We start from the raw sequence: 15,456 nt of genomic DNA on the forward strand, positions 1-15,456 counted from the left end.
GATTACTATACATTCTGATTATGCAATCTCCTTTCAAATTACCTAAACTATGTAATATGAGGACAAACTTGAACAATTCAATTTGTTTAAAATCAGGCAGGCCCTTGCACGGCATAGTTATTGGTAGAGCTAAAGGAGATTTTACAGTCAGATTGTATAGTGTATGGTCTGCCTTAGACCACTATCCATAAGCAACAACCTAGTGCTAAATCAGTTTTTAAGATTGAGGATAAAGGGCATACTGTATTGTTACGCTGTCACTGTTGCAGTTATGTGTGTACAAGCCAGTGCCTGTTTGTGCTGTATATTCTTTGAATGGTGCATATGAGTCCATGTCTCAGGTATGTTATGGACATGTCTTTATTTTAACATGAATGCACACTTTTCTGTATGCATGCGTCTGTGTCAGCAGTGTGAATTTATGCACCTTTTTACTTTCATATAGCAGTATGACGTTCACTGTACTTACCAGGGCTGGCTTAATCAAACTGAAGAAAGTAAAGTATTTTTTTATGCTTAGAAACTATGAGATTGACACTTTTTCTAGGACAGGTTCTAAAATTACAGGAAATTTGAATTGCCTTTGTCACAAAGAAACAAAGCAAATGCTCGTAAACCTAGATTCCTATTCTATTAACATTAAAAAATGATAGGGTTTAACAGCATGATGATACAACCTTTATCAAATCCAAAATTGGCAAAAGTTCCCATGATATCAGTCAGAACTAGTCCTCATGTTCTAAAATAGAGATGTATTTATGTTTTAATTCCCAAATGGCCCTTCAACTTCATCCAGGCTGCTTGAATGGAATCCACTACAGTAGATGTCCATAAGCCTACATTCTTATTCTATTAACATTAGATGTATATAACAGGTTTAATTACAACATGTGCATTTTTCCCAAACCAAAACTACATAGACAGTTTCAATCATTCAATTACAATTCTCCATCCTGGAGAATTTTCATGTAACTATAGTCAAAAACTACCATCGATCTGAAAAGGAAAACATCTTACATAGTTAAATAGTTTTTTAAGGTTGAATTAAGAATCCAGTCCATCCAGGTCAACCTGTATGGTTTTGTGTGTGTGTGTATCTATATCTCTAGTGTCTCCCATGTCCCTGTATTTTGTGTTCACCAAGAAGCCCAACTAAACTTTTTTTTCTTTTTTTTTTTTTTTTTTTAATTGTTGACGCTACCCACTGAAATCACCAATTGTGTAAGGGAATTCCACACCCCTACTGCTCTAATAATTAAAGTACCCCTTATGTAGTTTCAGGTAAAACCACTTCTCATCCAACTTAATTGAGTGTCCATGTGTCTTGTTAAGCCACCTAAGACTGTATTTTTTCCCTAAGCTAGAATCACCATTTAGATATTTATAGATTGTGATCATATCCTCTTTTAAGTATCTCTTCTCCAATGGGAATACTCTTAGTAGTCATTCCTATTAACTGAGGTCTTCCAGTCACCTTATTAGCTTTGTTGCCCTTTTCTGAGCTCTCCCCATGTCAATGATATCCTTCTTGCAATGCAAATTGGTAGCCGGAACTGGATTGCATATTTAAGATGTAGCCAAACCAGACTTTATTGTAAAGTGTTGGAATTATAGTTTTATCTCTTGAGTAGGAGGAATGAATTGGAGAGGTAGGAAGCTGTAGGGGGAGCATGTGTTGGTATAGTCTTGTTAAGCACAAGCTCCAGAGCTCTTCATGAGCAACGTTTGGTCAAAGCCTGGAGACCTATAATGCGTTATCCATGGTGCCCAGACCTATATTGTGCGTAGGGAAAGGGAATCATATTTTCAATAAGGACAGGTATAAAGCTGAAAGAACACCCTTCCCCTTGGGGTTGTGTATACAGAAGTGTTGGAAGTTTGTGATTACTTAAGGGGATGTGAAGTTTATGGTTCAAGGAGTGATGTAGCTTTTTATTTGCAAGTACCAAATAACCTTGAAAGAGGGCAGTTTACAGTGTAAAATCCCATCTGGGGAGAAGAATTCATATTTGCACCAGAGTCCCTATCATTTTACAATGTTAGAATTTGAGATTCCTCAAATTCCAGGAAAAAGTCAGAATTATATACTATAGTGACTTTTGGGAATTGAAGGCGGGCTAGGTTGCCTGAATATTTGACCATATCCCATATTTTCAAAGAATGCTTAAGAATATTATTGTCAGTGTGCTTGCTTGGAGATGGCAGAATCCATAACAAGGTATATCGACCGTTTCCGGTGCTTCCAGGCTTAGCCAAAGAGGGGTCAGAGGAGTGACATTGTAAGAAATCAGAGGAGCTATCTGGACCAAATAATACAAATTAGAGATATGAGGGATAGAGAGTCCCTCATACAGTGTGTAATATGCTTGAAGAGAAGGTTTCTAGAAACACAGGGTCAAGAACTCTCCCAGATAAATTTAATGAAGGCACTATGAAATAGATGTAATTTGAAGGCTGGATTCGTAATTGGAAAGGCTTTAATGGAATATAGGATTTTTGGGAGTAGAGACATTTTAAGTGCAGCAATATGACCAAGCCACAAAATTTGGTAACATTTCCATCATTCAAGGAGTTGCATAGTGTGTTGTAGGAGGACCAGGATATTTGCTGAATATGCACATCTTAATTAGATGCGGACCCTAATGTATTACAACCTTCTTGTTTCTCATTGAAAGGGTAATGAAGATAGAAGCTGAAGGGCCAAATGCCTTGTCTGATTTATGTTTAAAGCTTTTCTTTTGTTAACCTGGATTCCTGAGATTGATTTGAACATGGACAGCAAAAGGGTTACATTTAGGAGGTTAAGGAAGCAGGGTCAAAAACAGGATGGAATCATCCGCTTAACATACAAATTATTTTGATTACAGACCGTTACCTTTAAGTCTCTTACATCCAGGTTGCATTGGATAGCCGTGACTCGGGGCTCTTTAGTGCCCAGGCAAACAGGAGAGGAAAGGCAAGCCATCCTTGATATGTGCCTCTAGAGAACTAAACTGTGGGGAGCAAAACCCTATTGAAAAAATATAGTGCGCTCACATCCGATGAATAAAATGCAGGTTAAATCCACATTTCTCAAGCACATGGAATAGATCTGTGTCAAAAGCCTTCTTTATATCTAAAGAGAAAGGCTAGGGATCTGATGCTGCTTAGCCCAGTGTTTCTCAACTACAGTCCTCAAGGCACCCCAACATGTCATGTTTTCAGGATTTCTCTTAGATGAAACTGCTATGGTAATTACTAAGGCAGTGAAACTGATCAAATCACCTGTGAAAAATAATAGCAAGCCTAAAGACATGACCTGTTGCGGCGCCTTGAGGACTGTAGCTCTGACACACTGCCTTAGCCAAATTTATAAAGTGAAGGAGTCGGCGGATGTTTTTCATTGATTGGCGAGCAGGCAATAGAGCCTGTGTCTCAAAATGAAATCAATATTTGGTGTGACCACCCTTTGCCTTCAAAACAGCATTAATTCTTAAGTTCTTCTAGGTACACTTGCACACAGTTTTTGAAGGAACTTGGCACGTAGGTTGTTCGAAACATCTCGGAGAACTAACCACAAATCTTCTGTGGATGTAGGTATCTTCATTTAATCCCAGACAGAATCAATGATGATGTCAGCATTGCTCTGCAGAGGCCAAACCATCACCTCTAGGACTCCTTATTCTTTACACTAAAGATAGTTTTTAATGACATTGGCTGCATGTTTGGGGTCATTGTCCTGCTGCAGAATAAACAATGGCAATCAGGTGCTCTAGATTGATGAGTCAAATTCTGAAATATTTGGCTGTAGGCTTTGTTTTCAAAGGGCTGGAAAGCGGTACAATAATTTCTCCAGGCAACAGTAAATTTAAAGGTAGTAGAATATATCCCAGACAGCACTGTGAAATCATATCTCAGTCACAGCTCACACAATGTAGTAACACAGTAAAAGTATATAACACAGCAAAAAATCTAATATCCACTACTAAAAAATATAAGCTTAAAGGGAGCCGATAATGAAAAATACCAAAGCCAGAGAAACACTACCAAAATTTTTGAGAGGAAAAACATCTTATTTTTCAAGTTGAACAGTATTCTGTATACACAGCTTTATTTGCAATACTATTTACATTGTGTAGCTTATAGAATTATTTTTCTTTAACCAGCTTTTGCAATAAGTTTATGTTTGGGTTCACTTCTTAAAATTTGCTCACCTCCAAAATCAAAACAACTATTTTATATTGGAACACACTATATAAACATGTTTTGACTGCTTTTCTAAGAATTCTTTTCTTAAGTTGGGCAACATTTAATATGACTTGGGGCAGTCTGGGTTATATGAGTTCCTTATTATATTCATAGGATACCATAGTGAGGGCTTTAAAGTGTAATCTTTTACTGCTGCATGTGAAAACATGTTGAACAAACATTTCTGCACTCAAATAACTGAAATACAATAAATATATTTTGGCCATGGCAATGCATTTTTTCTATCAATGTAATTAGAAGGAAGAATAGATAAGCTACATAATAACTTCCATGTACTAGTGGTTAGCCATCATAGTCTATTTGAATCCTGCTCTTTGCCAGTATAAATGTTTACTTCCATCTGTGAGTGTGAAAGTATTTTACATTTTAAAACATTTAAAGTCAACTGGGGGGGGGGGGGGTTCTTAATTCCTTGCCCCAGATACACAACATATAGTAAGGGAAAAAACCCTTTTAGTTGATACTGAAACAGATTTCACAATTGAAGATTTCTCCTCCCTTCATGTCCCTGTGCTAAATGCATGGATTTCCCATCACTTTCCGTTCAGTGGCAATGATCAGCTGGACAAAAAGAGGGTGCATATAAAAGCGTTAAATCATAGTAAAATACTTAGAAGAATTCCACCGACTTAGAGCAATTTCTAACCTCAAGATAAACCTTTCCAAATCCTATGCTCTGAATGACTCTCTCCCTAACCGACTTGTCACCCAATGCAAGAACATCTTCCCTTTCCAATGTAAGAAAGATAACATAATATATCTGGGAATTCAACTCCCCAGACACCTTAAAAATGTATACAGACAGAATTATCTACCTATCCTACAAAGCCTTGCAAAAGATGGAATAAACCCATCTTTTCCTGGTTCGGCCATCTTAAAGATGAACGCTCTGCTTTGGCTCCTCTATATCTTGCAAGCAGTTCCAATCCACATCCCCACTACATTCTTTCAAAGTTACAAGAGTCTATGTACCCAATTTCTTTAGGGAGAACGCAGACCCAGAATTGGCTATTTACACCTCTCTCTACCCAAGCTCAAAGGAGGGATAGGCCTGAATTATAGATTGGAACATTCACAACGGAATTAAAGACTGGGTCCACCTTGAAGCCTCCTTTACCCCACTTCCAATGCACTTACTACCCTGGACGCTCTCAAAACATGTCCCGACTGACATCTACAGTGGTGTGAAAAAGTGTTTGCCCCCTTCCTCATTTCCTGTTCCTTTGCATGTTTGTCACACTTAAGTGTTTCGGAACATCAAACCAATTTAAACAATAGTCAAGGACAACACAAGTAAACACAAAATGCAATTTGTAAATGAAGGTGTTTATTATTAAAGGTGAAAAAAAATCCAAATCATCATGGCCCTGTGTGAAAAAGTGATTGCCCCATAAACCTAATAACTGGTTGGGCCACCCTTAGCAGCAACAACTGCAACCAAGCGTTTGCGATAACGTGCAATGAGGCTTTTACAGTGTCCTGGAGGAATTTTGGCCCACTCATCTTTGCAGAATTGTCCTAATTCAGTTACATTAGAGGGTTTTCGAGCATGAACGGCCTTTTTAAGGTCATACCACAACATCTCAATAGGATTCAGGTCAGGACTTTGGCTAGGCCACTCCAAAGTCTTCATTTTGTTTTTCTTCAGCCATTCGGTGGTGGACTTGCTGGTGTGTTTAGGATCATTGTCCTGCTGCAGAACCCAAGATCGTTTCAGCTTGAGTACACGAACAGATGGTCGGACATTCTCCTTCAGGATCTCTTGGTAGACAGCAGAATTCATAGTTCCTTTTATCACGGCAAGTCTTCCAGGTCCTGAAGCAGCAAAACAGCCCCAGACCATCACACTACCACCACCATATTTTACTGTTGGTATAATGTCCTTTTTATGAAATGCAGTGTTCCTTCTACGCCAGATATACTTGGACACACACCTTCCAAAGAGTTCCACTTTTGTCTCATCGGTCCACAGAATGTTGTCCCAAAAGTCTTGGGGATCATCAAGATGTGTTGTGGAGAAATTGAGACGAGCTTTGATGTTCTTTTTGCTCAGCAGTGGTTTTCTCCTTGGAACTCTGCCATGCAGGCCATTTTTGCCCAGTCTTTTCCTGATGGTGGAGGCATGAACGCTGACCTTAACTGAGGCAAGTGAGGCCTGCAGTTCCTTGGACGTTGTTGTGGGGTCTTTTGTGACCTCTTGGATGAGTCATCGCTGCGCTCTTGGGGTAATTTTGGGCGGCCGGCCACTCCTGGGAAGGTTCACCACTGTTCCGTGTCTTCGCCATTTGTGGATAATGGCTCTCACTGTGGTTCGCTGGATTCCCAAAGCTTTGGAAATGGCTTTATAACCCTTTCCAGACTGATAGATCTCAATTACTTTCTTTCTCAATTGTTCCTGAATTTCTTTGGGTCTCGGCATGATGTGTAGCTTTTAAGGATCTTCTGGTAGACCTTACTGTGTCAAGCAGCTCCTATTTAAGTGATGCCTTGATTGTGAACAGGTGTGGCAATAATCAGGCCTGGGTGTGGCTAGAGAAATTGAACTCAGGTGTGGACAACCACAGTTATAGTATGTTTTAACAAGGGGGGCAATCACTTTTTCACACAGGGCCATGATGGTTTGGATTTTTTTCACCTTTAATAATAAACACCTTCATTTACAAATTGCATTTTGTGTTTACTTGTGTTGTCCTTGACTATTGTTTAAATTGGTTTGATGTTCCGAAACACGTAAGTGTGACAAACATGCAAAGGAACAGAAAATGAGGAAGGGGGCAAACACTTTTTCACACCACTGTATCTCCATCCCCTTATTGGTCCAACCCTCAGAAACTTCCAAAATACATGTAAATTAACTCCATTATCTTTGAAACCCGGCCCCCTCACCCCAGTACACCTGAACCCCCGATTTCCCACCTGGATTACAATGCAACTTCTTAAATGACATGTGGCCCCACAAAAACACCTTGGCCCACCATTTCTTTGCACAAGGTAAACTTTTACCATACATCAGACTCCCATCTCCTCCTGGAATTACACTCTACTGGCACACTATAGTCATGAACTAGATAGTAAATTTAAAGTTTCCAGACTGCTAACCCCTTTTGAAACCCTCTGCCTAACACAAACACCTCAACGTCATTTACTATCAACGACTCATTCACTCCTATTTGTGAATATACCCCCTAACACGGGTACGGCATGCTTAAACTGGAAGAAGGAACTCTCTCTATCACTCTCCCCTGAAGACTGGCAACAAATCTACATGATCATTCATAAAGGCTCGTGAATGTCACCAACCAAGAAAACGGATACAAAATCCAATCCCATTGGTACCGTACTCCCACCCTGATCAACACATACAAACCAGACCTCCCGGATACTTGCTAGAGATGCCGAATGACAGAGGGTCTCTCCAGCACATATTCTGGAGCTGCCCTAAAATAAAACCGTATTGGAAAGAGATTCACCGCATTATCGCTAAGGTTACCACGTACACATTAGATTTCACCCCAGCCCAATTCCTCCTACACTACTCCACCTCCACGAACAAAAGATACTTTAAGTCCCTGGCCATGCACATGGTAAACACTGCCAAACAGTGCATACCTGTCCATTGGGGATCCTCACAACCCCCTCAATCAAAGAATGGTTATCTAGAATTGCTAAGATTGCAGAAATGGAACATCTAATTAGTATAGCTAACGCCATACCCACAAAATTCTCTCAAATGGGCCTGTTGGACCCACTTCCAGACAACAACAGAATACCATGGCATTATCACCCCCAATATACCACAAGCAAATACAGATACACCACAAGATACCCCATCTTAAATTGCCTCAAGACCAACCTCTTACAAAGCCGCCCCCCCCCCATAACCTATAACACACAACCAAAATTAGCACGACCCCTTACTAACAACACTCTACCTCTGTGAGAATGGGTGAGTTGGGGAATGAGTAGAGAGAGATGGTACCCATTCCACCCCCTCCGTATTCCCTACCTGCCCACACCCCTCTTACCTTGCCTATTCTCTTCCTATTCTGGCTAACCCTATCTACTACCCACCCACCCCACCTCCCCTCTTCTATACCTTTTAAACACTACTCATCCCTCAGACAAACAGAAGCCTCATCTCTTCTATTCAGATACATACCTAACATAATAATTACATTTATAATAATAATATACACAATAGTCTGGAAAGAAGACAAGACTGTCTATATTAGTATCTCCTTAACTTGCTCATTACACAAACACTCTTTCCCAAAACTTACATGCTAGAGACACAATAAATAACCCCTACTCTGTCTGCCAAGCACTACCCAATTGCCTGTTTAAAGCGAATATGATCCCCCATTCATCCACTTTGGTCCCCCCAAACGGCAGTCATAGCAATTTGATAAGTGTTTTTCTAGATTTTATGCGTATTCTTTTATGCGTATCCTGATTATATCGCTAAACCTACATTAAACTTAATTATTTTGTATTGTGTTATGTTTAGGAATTTTGTTTTGTTCCACCTGCTACATGCTTCTGTGACTTAATTCATTATACTGGATTTTCTTACTTTCAATAAAAATCTTTATGGGAAAAAAAATAAAATATAAAGTACAAAAAAATAAATCTAAAAGCACACACAAATGCAAACGCATGCATAGGGTTCATACATGTATGTAAACATTAATTGCACCACACATGAGTTATCACCGTGAACGTTGGAGTGAGAACCCATAATGATAAACCTTAAAGTGATTGTAAAGGTTTTTTTTTTTTTCTTCTTAAAAAAAATAAACTGTGCTGGATCAATAGAAGACTCAGGTAAGTTTAACTGCTTCAGCCCCAGAAGATTTTACCCCCTTCCTGTCCAGAGCACTTTTCGCAATTAACTGACAATTGCATGGTCATGCGAAGTGGCTCCCAAACAAAATTGATGTATTTTTTTCCCACAAATAGAGATTTCTTCTGGTGGTATTTGATCGCACCTCCGGTTTTTATTTTTTGCGCTAAAAACAGCGTAAATTTTGGAAAAAACGCATTCTTTTTTACATATTGCTATAATAAATATCCCCCAAAAATATATAAAATAACAATTTTTTCCTCAGTTTAGGCCGATACGTATTCTAATACATATTTTTGTTTAAAAAAAAAAAACGTAATAAGCGTTTGGTTTGAGCAAAAGTTATAGCGTTTACAAAATAGGGGATAGTTTTATGGCATTTTTATTAATCATTTTTTTCACTAGTAATGCGACGATCAGCGATTTTTATCGTTACTGCAACATGGCGGACACATCAGACATTTTTAACACATTTTTGGGACCATTTTAATTTATACAGCAATCAGTGCTATACAAATGCACCGATTCCTGTGTAAATAATACTGTCAGCGAAGGGGTTAACCACTAGGGGACATGGTAAGGATTAAGTGTGTCCTGGGGCATGTCTACGCATGACACGTCGCTGATCTCTGCTCCTGATCACAGGGAGCAGAGATCAGTGACACTGTCACTAGGCAGAACGGGGAGATGCTTGTTTTACATTAGCATCTCCCCGTTCTTCCTCCCCGTGAGACGATCGCGGGCATCCCCACGGCGATCGAGTCCACAGGACCCGCGACCTGACTCACAGAGGTCCTGGCGCACACACGATGGCACAGCAGCAAATTTAAAAGGGAGGTACAGGTCGCGCCCATTTGCACAGTCGTGCTATTTTGCCAACGTACATCGGCGTGCGCCGGTCGGGAACCGGTTAAGGGGGGGCTGGGGGGCATTGCTATTAGAAGATTTTTGCCTTTAGAACCACTTTAAGGCTTATAAAGCATCACCTATGAACAATTTTGGATTTACGGTTTTTCGCCATTTCACAGGTGTAGACAGTTAAAGTGGAGGGCCACCCTAAAACATATTAATATTCTTTAAAAAATATAACAAATAACATTTAAAAAAAAAAAAATTTTACTCGCCAGAAACCCCTGTTGCTAGGCAGTCTTCGTAATCTGCCTCTTCCTATTCCGCGACGCTGTTTCTGAAATTCTTCCTCCTCGGCGAGCGCCCCCGTTATCTTCTGGGACATGTGTGTGTCCCAGGAAACAATGGGGCCATTCAGAAAGCGCTGCACGGCTCACGCATGAGCAGTAGGAAATGGGCAGTGAAGCCGCAAGGCTCCACTGCCTGCTTCCCTTAGCTAGGATGGCAGTGTCGGCAGCCGATCCGATGGACGGGGCTTGCTGGACTGGTCAGTGTCCTTATTTTTTAATGGTCGGAACGCCCCTTTAAGGCTTGACATGTTTGCTATCTATTTAATTGAAGCAACCCTATTTTTTTTACATGTTACCAAAATAACTGTATTATATTATGTTTGTGTTTGCACTAATATTTTATGCTGATTTTTTTCCCTGAAAATATGCATTTGACAAACAGTTTTGCACATATCATGTGACATAAAAAAAATGCAGTTGCCCCTATTTAATTCTACATGGAATTCTACAGCTTTCAGAAAATATGTAATAATTTGGTGGTGGGGGGCTAAAGTAATTTATAGCAAAAAATGCCTTTTTTAACCTCTGCGAAAAAATTGCCCAAGTAGAGAGTTACACTTCTATGGTAATGATGATTATTTTGCTTGTGTTCTATGTAGTAGCCTCCTTGTTAGCTCAATATATATTTCTTTGTTTTCGGAATGACCCTGAATCAGAGCATGCAAAAATTCAGATCGGTGTTCACTGATTCCTTCACCTCCTACAGTGGACTATGAGGTTGCTGTGTGTGTCTGCATTGAGCTTCATAAAAAGTTAGCTAAATCATATGATATTTCAAGTTTAGCAGAAGCAGTGCTTCATAAATAGCAGTAATGGTTCCCTGATTGGCTTCCTACATAGAGTTGTTCTTTAAAGGCAATGCCATTAATAATGAACTGCAGGGAAATCACTGCAAGCTTTCATGGTACAATGTTATCTTCATCTGATAAATTATAAGTAGGCTACGATTAAAGATTTAGAATTAGAACCCAGAATATATTATTGTTTTACCTACAAATATATTGGTATTCCTGTTTTGTGCAGGCTAAAAACCTCCATATTCAGACATCATGAATTGCATTAGAGCTGTAATAATAGGCTCAAATCACAAAAGTAACACATTGGGATAAGTTTGTTTTCAAAAAAGTTAATGTGTGTTAGCTGAAATCCAATCAAAAATGATGATCCTTTTGCATGTTCAGAGGGTGACATCATTAATTGAACTCTTTGGCTCTGCCAGTTCTTGTCATCTCCATGCTTCCAGGCCACTCACTGGACTGTGAATAATCAGCAGACCGCTGAGATTCTTCCTGTGGTTTCTTCAACTTTTAAGTCTGCTTAAACAACACCCCCTCTATCTCTAAGTCCCTTAAACATGCTAGGATGTGACATTGTGCAGTGCAAGGGAGTATGATAGGCTCCCAGTTCAACCACTTATCTCTCTTCTAAATTGCTTTTGTTCAGAGATTTATGGGCGGTTAATCTAAACCCTAAGTGTAATGATTCTAGTATTATTTAGAGATAAATAAAACATTTTTAACTTTATTAAAGCTAAAGTATGTGATTTAATGTTTGTTAGGAAGTTTCACTTGAAATGACCCCTAAGTGACTGAATGATAGCCTCCAAAAGATGAATTTAAAAAGGGGATCTATGGTTGTCTAGTTTTGCTTTCTAGCAACAGTTAACCCATAGGTACTCATGAATAGGGGAATGTTTATTTTACACTTCATCTGTCATTTTTCATAGCCCCTGCTGTGTGGCTTTACATGAAGTACAGCAATGTAGTGCAAACATTTTAATGGGTTTAATGAGGCATTGTGTGCGAATAGTTTGAAGGGCAAATTAAGGTGTTCCAATCACAAAAGCTGTCAAATCTAATTTGATTCAGGAAGTATGTGCCAGACTGTGTAATTTGCAGCCCCCTGCCCTGGACAGCTTGGCACTTCCTGGTAGGATTGTAACCTCTCATCATAGAAGATGGCTGTACAGCTCCATTAGTCAGACTACATTATACTGTCATGGATTTGGGTCAATCTAACCCAACTGTCCCCTTGTGAATTGTCCACTCTGTGCTGTTGTTGTGTGGGTTGCATAATCTCCACTATAATTTCCTAACCAAGAAATCCCAGCAGCCTATTTTCTTAGATTCTCTCAGCAAATCTGGGCTTTTTATTTACATTGGACAAATTGACTATGGCAATCCTTTCTTCCCGATGAACTTTTCCCAGACTGATTTTCTTGTCACGACAGCAGTCATTCTATAATGCTATTGAATTTTCTTCTCTCTCAGCATGTATACATTTTATTTGGATCTCATGTCATTTTTTATCTGTGCAGAAAGTTTTATGGATGAACGTGGTGTGTTTAATGCCAGCAAATTTCACATCGCCTTAGTACTGCTGAATGCACTTTAACAAGGGCATACATATAGCCATTGCATACCAAATCGATAGCTAAGAGACCTAGAAACACGGGAGACACAGTATTATACTATCCTAAACACATAATGAATTATCCAGACAGTCATCATGATAAAATATATGCACACAAAACTTCTGTTTCAACAATTTAAATTTTTTGTTTTGGATAAAGGAAGGTAGGGTTATAACCCCTGTATTTTTTTCTTTTTTTACATCTTTGTACAGTTAGGGAGATTTCCCATTCACATCCTGTCTCAAAGCCAAAACATAAAGTGAAAGGAAATCCCTCTAAAGTGTAAAAATCCCTGGGAGTAACCAGAACTATTGTCACCATTGGAAGATTTGTTCCCCTCTATTCTTGTCCTAGTAACAATGCAAAATTTGGAATTTTCTTTCACTTTCACTCTTGGTAATAATTAGCAAACAAAACAAATAGAGAGGGGGATCTCCTGAACAGAGGCAAGATGGAATTAAAAACCCAACAGGTGTTGTAATCCCTCTCCACTCCAATCCAAAGCTAAAAAAAAAGTTTTGCACTTAAGCCAACCATAGTTCGAATCTCGCCCAGTTCAGCAGGGACCAGCGAAGATTCAAACCATCTATGGGCATGCTGATTGTACCCAAGTCAATACATTGATCAGTTTGGGTACAACCAGCATGTCAGACTTTTACATGCAATTCTTAAAAAATGCACATTGTGGCACACTTACCTAGCATACAGCCCTTCTCCAGCAATGTGATGTCTTCACTCCATCGACACCATTACAATTTTCTTCCAGTATTCTTCCTAGTGCAGTGTCATCATTTGTCTTGTTTGGTAGATGAGTGATAATGGAATTACCACACATGCACACTAAGGGGTTGATTTACTAAGAGAGTGCAAAATGCATAGAAACCAATCGGCTTCCAGGATTCGCCCTAGGTTCACACAGAGGGCCGATTTGAAATCGTGAAAGTTTAGCTATACTCGCACGAGTTCAAACAGGCATTTAAGTCCAACTTCAGAAGCGATTTGACAGACATCTGTGCAGGTTCATGTACAGATGTCTATTTAAATTGCCCCCGAAGTCGCCAAAAGTAGTGCAGGAATTACTTTTGGGAATCGATGCAGCACCGCAAAAGTCTGCGTTTTTGGACGGTGCCGTTGCTGTCAATAGGAGGTGGTTTGATATGTCAAAATGGACCAATGTGAACATGAGCTTATTTTCAAAGCTTAATTGAGTTGGAAGCTGATTGGCTATTATGCACAGCTGCACCATATTTTGTGCTCTCCAGTTTTAGTAAATCAACCCCTAAGTTACTTTGTACTGGCACCCAGCATGGCACAATTGTACCATGAGCTGTGCATATGTGACAAATGTAGTGTTACTTCTGCCATGAAAACCTACATTCTAGAAATGATTCTGCAAAAAGACTTTACTTCTGCTTTACCTGAAATATTGAAACCGTTTAGTTATATTGTTTGAACTGACTAGCTGGAAAGTGTGCAGATTTTTTTCTTTGTAATGTCAAATTGATCTCAGTAGCTTGACCTAAGTTGAAGACCAGGGTTTCTTTAGCTGCCATGAATTTCCTATTACAGGTGCTTCAGGTGCTTATATAGTAGTTTTTTTAAACTATTAATGCCCCCCGCTGAAACCACCACCTGTGGAATGTAGTTCCACATCCTTGCCGCTCTTACCATAAAGAACCCTTTACGCAGTTTAAGGTTAAACCTCTTTTCTTCTCTTTTTAAAGAGTGGCCACATGTCTTATTAAACTCCCTTCCACGAAAAAGTTTTATCCTTATTGTGGAGTCACCAGTATGGTATTTGTAAATTGAAATCATATCCCCTCCCAAGGGACTCTTCTCCAGAGAGCATAAGTTCAGTGCTCACAACCTTCCTTCCTCTGGACCCTTTATCAGCTGTGTTGTCCTTTGTACTCGCTCCATTTCCAGTATATCCTTCCTGAGGACTGGAGCCCAGAACTGGACAAGCATACTCCAGGTGAGGCTGGACCAGAGTCTTGTAGAGTGGGAGAATTATCACTTTATCCCTTGAGTTAATCCCCGTTTTAGCTTTCCACTTTTTTGTGAAATGCCACCAGGCAAGGGTTGTGGGGATGAGACCCCTTTCCCCATCAACATGGGGGCAAGGTTCTTTGGGGGCTATTATTTCACTTTAAGCATTAAAAAAAAAAATCACTGCTTCCGAAACAAATGTTTGTATTGATACAGGTCCCCAAACACACTTTATGACAATAACTTGCATATAAGCCTTTAAAATTAGCACTTTTGATTGTTTATGTCAGTGTTTTTTCCCATAGGTTTTAACGGTGTTCTGCTTTCGAATTTGCAGCGAACGCCCCATATTGTTCGACGATCAGGTGCACATTGGCTCCTCACTAGCCTCCACCCACCTCTGTGCTGGCCCCTGCCGGGTACCTTCCCGGGTCTTCTTTAGCATGGAGGGTCTTCTCAGTGCTGACAGTTGCTTCCCTAGATTCAGAACCTGGGCTTCCAGGAAAACTATGTGCTTAAATTTTGCACAGCAGTATTCACCATCGATGAGATGATCAAGGAGTTCATACATGTTGCAAGATGTACACAGAGTCGCATCTCCACACCTGCCGGGCATTGTACCTACTAATTTAATGAGGACTGGGGATTATACCCTGTCCAAATAACCTAACAACTCGCTTCCTGACACTAATACTCAACAATACAATACACAGGTACTCGCAACCTACATTCACTTGCAGCACTCGTTTACTCACTGCCCATGT

General features: G+C 39.7%; 1 protein-coding gene across 2 annotated transcripts in view; it reads left to right on the top strand.

Moving 5' to 3' along the window:
• The window catches only part of MCPH1 (microcephalin 1), a 527,088-nt gene that overhangs the window by 372,547 nt on the left and 139,085 nt on the right, over window positions 1-15,456 (top strand). The gene's annotated exons all lie outside the window — the stretch shown is intronic.

This window comes from Lithobates pipiens, unplaced genomic scaffold, assembly GCF_037356315.1.
Source record: "Lithobates pipiens isolate NorthernLeopardFrog02 unplaced genomic scaffold, aLitPip1_a1.2 Scaffold_18, whole genome shotgun sequence".
NCBI classification, from domain to species: Eukaryota; Metazoa; Chordata; class Amphibia; order Anura; family Ranidae; genus Lithobates; species Lithobates pipiens.